Source organism: Phodopus roborovskii, unplaced genomic scaffold (genome assembly GCF_943737965.1).
Source record: "Phodopus roborovskii unplaced genomic scaffold, PHOROB, whole genome shotgun sequence".
NCBI lineage: Eukaryota > Metazoa > Chordata > Mammalia > Rodentia > Cricetidae > Phodopus > Phodopus roborovskii.
In genome coordinates this window covers 4,409,960-4,419,440 of record NW_026126638.1, presented here as the reverse complement: position 1 = coordinate 4,419,440, position 9,481 = coordinate 4,409,960, and positions in this window count along the sequence as shown.

Below are 9,481 nucleotides of genomic sequence, written 5' to 3'. Positions count from 1 at the left end.
CATGAGATTGAGGCATGCTGTCTTATCACAATGTTATTGGCCCTTGGTGCTTTGCCTAACTGTAGGTTTTAGCAATTACAAAAGATTGTCCAGAGTTTTCCATCTTGATTCATTATTTTTTACAATCAAACATAGAGAATTTATGAAAACTATATCACCTCTCAGTACATAAAAAAATTTCAGCATATAAGGTCCTTGGACCTTAGTATATTGAAGACTCACCTGTTTCTTTATGAATGATTTTTATCCCTAACTATAATCCCCTTCCCTTGCCAAGACACTTGTAGCTTTAGGTGGTGAATGTGTAAAGAAACGTTGCAACCACTTAAGTGTTTATAACCACCTAGTAACCCAGTAACCTATGACAACTGTGGTGATGTGTTAGAAAGACCAATAAGAAGTCTGATACTCTTAGCAGGAGATTCAAATGATGCTTTGAGGACGATGAGGTTTAACTAAATTCTGAAGCTGCCAGTGGCTACCAGGAATTCACAGTGGCCCTGTGAAACGGAACAGATCTGAGGTGAGATGTTTTCCTTAACAGATATGGGCAAAAGTGTGAGGTTACCAGAGGTGACCTGAGCTTCATGCGTCTGTAGGCAGCATGCAGTATGCAGCAAAGTGGGGTCATTTTGACTGATATAGGATCTGGAACATCCATTAAATACATACATAATCTTTACACAGCAAACATCCCTACAATTATCATTGTACACATAGAAATAAGACCCTCTGAGAATTCATACTTGAAGAATTTATCTAGCTGTACTAATGAAGCCACATGATCACATAATTGCCAAAATGATACTTTCACTGCAAAATCTATCAGAATTCAGTTTTGTCTTGATTGTGTCACAATAAAATGTAAGGATAGATGTAGGCAGAGATTTTTTAGGGACTGCAAGCTCCAAAATAAATGCAGAGACTTAATATTAAGTATAAATGCTAGGCCAATAGCTCAGGCTTGTTACTAGCCAACTCTTACATTTTAAATGATCCCATATTTCTTATCTACACCTTGCCATGTGGTGGTAAGTTCTTTCAATATGGCACATCCATCTTGCTTCTCTCTGTGTCTGTTTGTAAGTCCTCTCATTCCGCCCTTCTTCCCAGTATCCTTAGAATCTGGTTGTCCTGCCTAACCTTATCCTGTCTAGCCATTGGCCAGTAAACTTCTTTATTGAACCAATCATAATGTACACAGTATACAGAAGGGTTATTCCACAGCAGATAAAGAGTGTGTGCTTGTGTGTGAGAAGGAGATTATAATGGGATAGTAAATGCATTCAATGTGGTATTAAATATATATAATTCAAATGGTGGAATGAGTGGGATCTGGCTCAGTGGCCAAGGGTGCTTACAGCTCTTGTGGAGGACCCAAGTTCAGTTCCTACACCTATGTCAGGTTGCTGTGGAATGATCATGTGTTACTCTCATTGGTTAGTAAAGAAGCTGACAGGCAGGTAGCTAGGCAGGAAGTATAGGTAGGGCAGCAAGGACTCTGTGAAGAAGAAGCAGAGTCAGGAGAGTCACTAGGAGATGCAGAGGGAGCAAGACATGCTGGAGGACAGGGAAAGCCACAAGCCATGTAGCAGCACGTAGATTAATAGTAACGGGTCAATTTAAGTTGTAAGAGCTAGTTAGTCATAAGCCTGAACTATTGGCTGAGCATTAATAATTAATACCAAGCCTCTGTGTAGGTTATTTGGGAACTAGTGGGCTAGAAGGGAAAGTCCGCCAGGACAGAGACAGAGGCAGAGGCACAGGAAATGGTAGGTAGCGGCAGAGGAGGTAGAGGCAGAGCAGGTGAATCTCAGCCTGGTCTACATAGCAAGATCCAGGACAGCCAGGGTTATGCAGAGAGACCTTGTCTTAAGAAAAATGAAAGCAAGCAAGCAAACAAACAAACAAACAAAAAAAACCAAAGGGAGAAAATATCTACGAAGATACAAAGAAGCAGGGAAGTGTCCCCACTGAATAAAGAAAAGGGTACTTCTCAGACTAAAGCATCAGGGTTGCGTGAGCCGCTTGGGAAGAATCAAAAGAAAATGCCTTAAAGATGCTCAGTCAACTGACAGAGTTACAGAGAAAGCACTAACGGAAGACAGGGAAACGATGAGTGGATAAGGTTATCCAACAATATAAATAGAACCACACAGGAAAACTAAAGTCATATGACCACCTCAGTGAATGAGCGCAGCAGGAGTATTGGATAAGATTACACACCACGTCACGCTGAGATGCCTATCAAAGTAGTGGCAAAGTCCATCCCTGAAGTCAACGACTTCAGGGTGAGATGGCTGTTTGAGGAAAGGCTCCCACCAGCAAAGGCAATGAGTGGTCAGGACCCATATGATGGAGAAGGATGACTTCCATAGCTATCTATCCTCTGTGCTCTGACCCCCACAAGCACACTTCAGCACTCATATGTGTCATCTTACACACACACACACACACACACACACACACACACACACACACACCAGTATTTTTAAACATTGTTTAAATCTAAAAGCCAGTGGCTAACATCATACTCAGTGATGTAAGACTGAAAATATTTTCCCTAAAGCAAGAGTATCTGCCCTCCCCACTTCTGTCCACCATGACATGGGTATACGGAAGTGAACACATAATGTATTTGCTATGGTTGTACTGTGCTTCCTATTTGCACTGAGGAGCAGATGTGAAATCCTTCCTGCATTGGATTTTCTAGGATTCGCATGAAGAGTACCGCTGTCTAGGCACCTCAAACATTATGAATTTATGTTCTCAAAGTTCTGGAAGCCAACATCTACAATCATATTGTTCTCAAAGTTGATTCCATCGGAGGCCTCCCTCATGACCTCAAAGTAACCTTCTTGTCTCTCTATGGTCCCCTTCCCCTCTATCTGTGCCTTAATTTTTTTTTTTTTTTTTTTTTTGTCACCAGTCATAGTAGACTAGGGCATAACTTAAAAACTCCATTTCAGCCAATAAACCAAGACCCTGTCTCCAATACCGTCCGATTCGGAGGCATCAAGGATTAGAACCTCAACGTATGGGTGGGAGGGATATAGTTAATAACATATCCTAGTTATTCCAGACATTCCAGAACAGTCATTTATTTAACGTTTGTGTGTGGGTGTGCACATGCTATGAATGCAGACTCATGAGCGTTGGTTCCCCCCTTCCACCCTGTGGGTTTTTGTGATCAAACTCATGTCATCAGGTATGGCTGCAAGTGCTGTCACCCTCTGATGCAGCTCTATCTGTAAATGCTTTTGTCTGTCTGTAAATGTACATATGACTGAGTATCATAGTTGAATGGATGGCTATTGACATACACAGGACAGAAGATTCATGACCAAGCAAAGCCACTGATTACTATCATACTTTAAGTGCAAACACTCTTCTAAACAGGAAGCTCCCTTTCTGACTAGTCCTGTAATAAATGGCACCACTACTCAGAAAAAAAAAAACAAAACAAAACAAAAAAAACTTCAAAAACATGATGACATGAAGCATTAGGTAAAAGCCTTTGATATTCAAGGTTCAGAATTTTCCACTGCAAACAGAAGCATGTCAGTTGTCTTTGTGCACAGGAAACACCAACCACAGAGGTCTCCAAAGAAGCAGGGTTTTGTAATTATGGTCAGTAGATGCATTAACCATTTGTGTACTAACAAGCCTATTAGCATCTGCCTGGAGCCTATGGACATCAATATTGTTTATTTCTGTAGCAGATGGTTCTATAATTCTGTTATCAAAAGCAAAGATGGTAGGTGGGAGATAAGAAGGGTATGGGGGAACAGCCCTGGAAGTCACTTTTCTCCAAATTCCCCTTCTATGAATAATATGGCCCCCTTGTTAGGTGATCACTCCCTCTCAACCATTTAGTAAATAGTCGCTACACGAGTTGCAAGTCGCATTTATTTGTTGGGAGGGTTCCATGGAAAAACTGAAGTATGGAATACACATCATGTATGACACTGTATGTGGTCTCCAGAATTAAAAAAAAAAAAGGGTGAGGGCAAGCTGCTCATGTGATGTTGCACACACAGATGGTTTTGTTGTTAGGAATGGAGTAAAAAAAAGGAAGAGAATTTACCTGAAGCAGGGAAGTCCTAAACTGATGACCAAGGGTCTTTGATTGTGGGTGTGCCACAAGAGAAAAAAAATTACATAAATAAATGTACCTTATTTACCACTGAATATTTATGGTGAATTCACAGGAAGGGTAAATGCAAATAATCTCTGAGAACTCGTATCACCTGCTACCTCTGGGCAGTGACTCTGTTTATACAGAAAACAGGGCATTTCATCACGATGTGCTTTTTCCTTGACTGCTCAGATTACAATTTTTGTAAAGTTTTCCTGCGTGAATGGTAACTTCTGCGTTGTTTGTTGTTCAGAAGTATCAGCTTTATATATTTCAGATTTCCTAGTTGTTTAACAATTACCTATTATGGCTTTAACTTGGCTGACAGGTAACTATATCCTATTATGTCTCACATAGCATCCTCCATTTAGTCCCCATCGTCTTCCATGTAACTGCGGCCAGCTCGTTTACTTCCTGTTTTCATGCTCGTTCTTTCAATTTAATCTATTGCAGAAACCCTCTTATCAAAGTCAACTTTGTCCGTAACTTAACCGTCTACGATAAGGTTGCTGTATGATCTATCATATTTATCCTAAATCATGTATTCTGATATGCATTCTTCATCAACTTTCATACTTATTCTGGTGCAGTTTGTGATAAAGGAATGTCAGAGCAGCGTCTATTGCAAAATCTCCAGCAAGTCATTCTTGTAATGAAGTGCTGTGTGTGAAAATGTCAGCGACCAGCTGGCTGAGCGTTCTTTCCCTCCCCTGGGTAGGCAAGAAGCTCTTCCATTTCTGGTCCCAGCAGCTTAGCAGATGTGTGGGAATCAGCAGCAACTGGCGCCCTCAAGCGTTCAGTCCTTGTGCAGACCTCAATGATCATGACCCTCCAGCCTCAAGGGTTCAATTCCCAGGGCTCATGACCCTTAGTGCTTAGTAGAAGCTTGTGTTACTACACCTCTCAGGCCCAGGTCTGTGAAGACTTGTAGCTCTCTGGGACTCTTCCTGTAGCAAGGGTCTGCTATTTCTCTTCCCTTGCTCTTGATAGCTCTTTCTCCTTCTTCAGCCTCAGCTCTGTCCTCTTTGCCCGGCTCCCTTCTCCCTCCTGCCCTGGATGTTCACAGCATGGCCTGACTACACTAGGCTTCCCTGTGTCTGCTGGTGTGTGGTCTGTACTGTCATTCATCCCTGCTCCCTGCTGTCCCTGATGATACATGTCCCTAGTGCTATCAGCTCAGAGAACTGCTTGGAGAAGACACGAAAAGGACACCCGGGAGAGGTCTTGGGACAGGCCTGAGAGGCAGAGCATGACTGTATCTTCTAGTAGACTTGGTGAGGTGGAGCAACCTTAGATGGTCAAAGAACTGAGCATGAGTAAGAGCTGAGAGCTCAGCTTCAAACAAGACATGCGCGTCAATGAGACATCTCTCGGCCTCCAATGTCAAGAGAACCCTGTGCAATAGGGTTGGAAGACTGACATGGGAGCTGAAAGGTGGGGAAGAGGGAGGTAGAACGCTGTCTTCTTAGACTTACATTAACTCCACGTTTGTGTGTTCAGTATTCCCTCTTTTTTTTTTTTTTTTTTTTTTTTTTTTTTTTTTGCTATAGTGCCTATTGAAGACCTTCACCCCATTTTTATTTAGCTATTAAAATTTAAAAAAAACTGTTGAATCAGTCATGAAATCTCCACACACAGTCCATGGCACACAGATAGATGGAAATCCTTAACCTAATCCTGGCAAATAAATACATAAATGGAAAGTTAGGAATGAGATGCACACCAAGTCACAGAGTTCTTGAAGGAGGCGTCTACTGCTGAAGGACGGCAAGTGTTCTGGTGACGGGGCCCCACTGGGCAAGCACTGTATTATCTTCAGAGTGAGCTCTTTCGCCACCCCAACTGGCCTCTCCTGGAGTCACACACATGGGCATCACTGTCAAGACTCCAAGGGTTAGAGGCCCAGCGCATTCTCAAGGTTTGAGTTTTGAGACCTGTCAGTCATCCCTGAGGAAGCCGACTCTGTGAGCCACCCGCCCCCAGCACTGATGGCTGTGACAGGGCAGGGCAGAGGAATGATGAGTACAGATGAATCCATACGTACCCTGAGCAGGAGAGCGGCCAGGCCCATGCTCCACAGAGAAAGGGGCTTTTGGGGCTTGTGAGGATGAGGATCCCGGAAGTGAGGGTTGGTCATAAATACCTCCAGGCAAGGAGACAGAGGCAAGGCGGAGCAAGAGTGAGAGGCCAGCCCGGGATACATGTCTTTTCCTTCCTTCCTTCCTTCCTTCCTTCCTTCCTTCCTTCCTTCCTTCCTTCCTTCCTTCCTTCCTTCCTTCCTTTCTCTCTCCCTCCCTCTATCTCTTTCTCTTCCTCCCTCCCTCCCTTGCTTTCGTCATGAAACCACGAACCCATGACCACACACCACTCCGAAGCATCTCTCCAACAGCCACAAAGCCTCTCCTTCCAGTTCAATCCCTCTTTGGGCAGCCAGCACCCAGCTCGTCCCAGCTCTCCTCTCCTGATACACTCTGTCCCCTCCTGTCTGAATCCTCAGCCCTCCCCACCCTTAAGCTCCTTTTCCCTACCCCTGAAGGTGCAAAACAGCAAGCAGCTATTACCCAGTATTTGTTTTTACCTCCGATTCAGGCGAATAGTTCCTTAGGGAACACAAATGTGAGTGTGCTCAGCAGAACTGTTGGTTCACCAGCGGTTTTGAAGTACTTCAGAGAAGGGTTGAAAACTCACCGCAGGCTGGAGAAGCGGTTCAGTCTTTAAAGGCACCGGCTGTCTCTCAAGCTACTTTGTTGTCTTTTTGTCTTGTTTTCTTAACAGGCCCTGCCTATTTCAATAAAAAGAAGAACGTTATCTGTTAAGAATAATAATAATAATAATAAAAAGGCTACTTTCATTTTTAACTCATTTGAAATTCAACTTTTAAACCTTAACCTGATTCTGCTTAGCTTTTTTTTTTTAATTAAATTCATTCCAAATAATTATGCTTAAGTCCAGCTTGAAACCAATAACATTTCTGGGAGTTACACATTTTCAAAAATGCATAGTGTTCTCCTTCCCTGTCTGGTCTACACCATCCTCATTCAGGGGATGCAGGTTAATGCACTTTGCATCACTTTCAGAGTTCGGGGCAGTGTGGGGCTACAGAGACACCCAGTCAAAGAGATGACGTGGTTTCCCACAGCTCACCTGCCCCACATCCTTAGGTAGGGCCCACACCATCTGCCCCACATCCTGGAAAGGACCCAGACGACTGACCCACATCCTACATAGGGTCTACACCACCTTCCCACAACTTGCATAGGACATGCACCACCTTCCCCACAACCCAACCTGTTTATCTTCCCCTACTTGTTGCACTTCATTTAACATAAGGACCTGGTTTCATTCTTATTGTATCTGATGCATTTCTCAGTCTGCCTCCTTCCCCTCCCCGTCATGAGTTTCTCTCAAGCATCAGGACACAGGCACTCCCAACATCTTTTATCTTTTCCAAGGCCCTTGTGCTTAGCTGTCCCCCACTAATCACTGTCTTCCACACAGTTTGACCACTTTGCATTCCCATTAGCTGTATACCAACTTCAAGTTCACCAATAGGCTTGGCAATCATCTCTCCTTCCTCCCCTTTCCATCTGGTCAATCCCTCTGACCACCTTTGCATACTATAGAATGCCGGGTGTGATGGCACATGCCTTAGGTGGATCAGGGACTTTGAGCACAGCCTGGTCCACAGAGTGGATTGCAGAATAGTTAGGGCTACACAGAGAAACACTGTCTTGAAGAAACAAACAGTGCTCTCTACATATTTCCCTTATGAAGATAGATGTAAACATATTCAATAAAATACCTGCAAACTGAATCTAAGAACACATCAAAAAGGTCATCCACCATGATCAGGTAGGTTTCAGCCCAAAGATGCAGGGGTGGTTAGATATGTGAAAATCAATAAATGTTATCCACCAGATAAACAGACTGAAAAACTAAAGTCACGTAATCATCTCATTAGATGCAGAAAATGCCTTTGACAGAAATCTCATACCCTTCATGATAAAGGTTATGGAAGGATTAGGGATACAAGGGACTTCCTCAACATAATAAAGGCAGTTTACAGAAAGCTCACAGCAAACATCAACTTCAATGGAGAGAAACTCTAAGCAATTCCACTAAAATCAGGAACAGGACAAGGTTATCCACTCACTCCCTACCTATTTAATATTGTACCTGAAGTCTTAGAGCAATAAAACAACTAAAGGAGACCAAGGGGATACAAATGGGAAAGGAAGAAGTCAAAGTATTCATGTTGCAGATGATATGATAGTATACATAAGTGACCCTAAAAATTCCACCAGGAATCATCTATAGTGGATACACACTTTCAGCAAAGTAACTGGATTAACTCACAAAAGTCAGTAATTTCCTATATACAAGTGTCAAACAGACTGAGAAAGAACACCTTTCACTATACTTACAAGTAATATAAAATATCTTGAGGTAACTCTAACCAAGCAAGTGTAATACTTAGGTGATAAAAACTTGAAGTCATTGCAGGAAGAAATTAAAGAAGATATCAAATTATGAAATGATCTCCCATGTCCATGGATCATTGGGATTAACATAGTAAAAATGGCAATCTTACCAAAAGTAATAAATAGATTTAATACAATCCTCACCAAAATTCCAAAATAATTCTTTACAGATCTTGAAAGGACAATTCTCAGCTTCATATGAAAACAAACAAAAAAAACAGCAAAAACCCACACATACACAAAAATACCAGGATAGCTAAAATAGTCCACAACAATACAAAAACTGGTGGAGGTCTCACTATTCCCAATTTAAAGTGGTACTATGAAGATATAATAATAAAAACAATTGGCACAGACACACTAATCAATGGAATCAAACTGAAGATATAGACATAAATCCATGGACACCCTGACTTTTTATTTTATCAAGAGGCTGTAATACACACTGGGAAAAGACAGTTTCACTAAGACTGAAGTTTGCGGTGAGAACCTCACCCAGGCTTCCCCTCATTTGTAATCATCAGTGGACTTGGGGAATGAGTGTGAGTCCCATACAGTGTGAACACCCCCTGTCTCCTGGAACTCACAGCCAGCAGACTGATGCCACTGCCATGGGAGTACCTGCTACAGTTCCACACGGATGACAGGAAGTGATTTTAGACAAGCTTTACTTTTGCTCTTCTTCACTTGTAATCTGAGAATGTCTGGCGTGGCATTTGTAGTCCTGCTCTAAGGGTCAAGGCCTGGAAATCCTTGGAGGATTTAGCATGCCCCTTAGACCTATGTCCTCTTCTCTCTGAAGCGCTGACAGATGAAGTCCTGTCACTCTGGCGAATGATGTCGCATCCACACGGACCTTCAG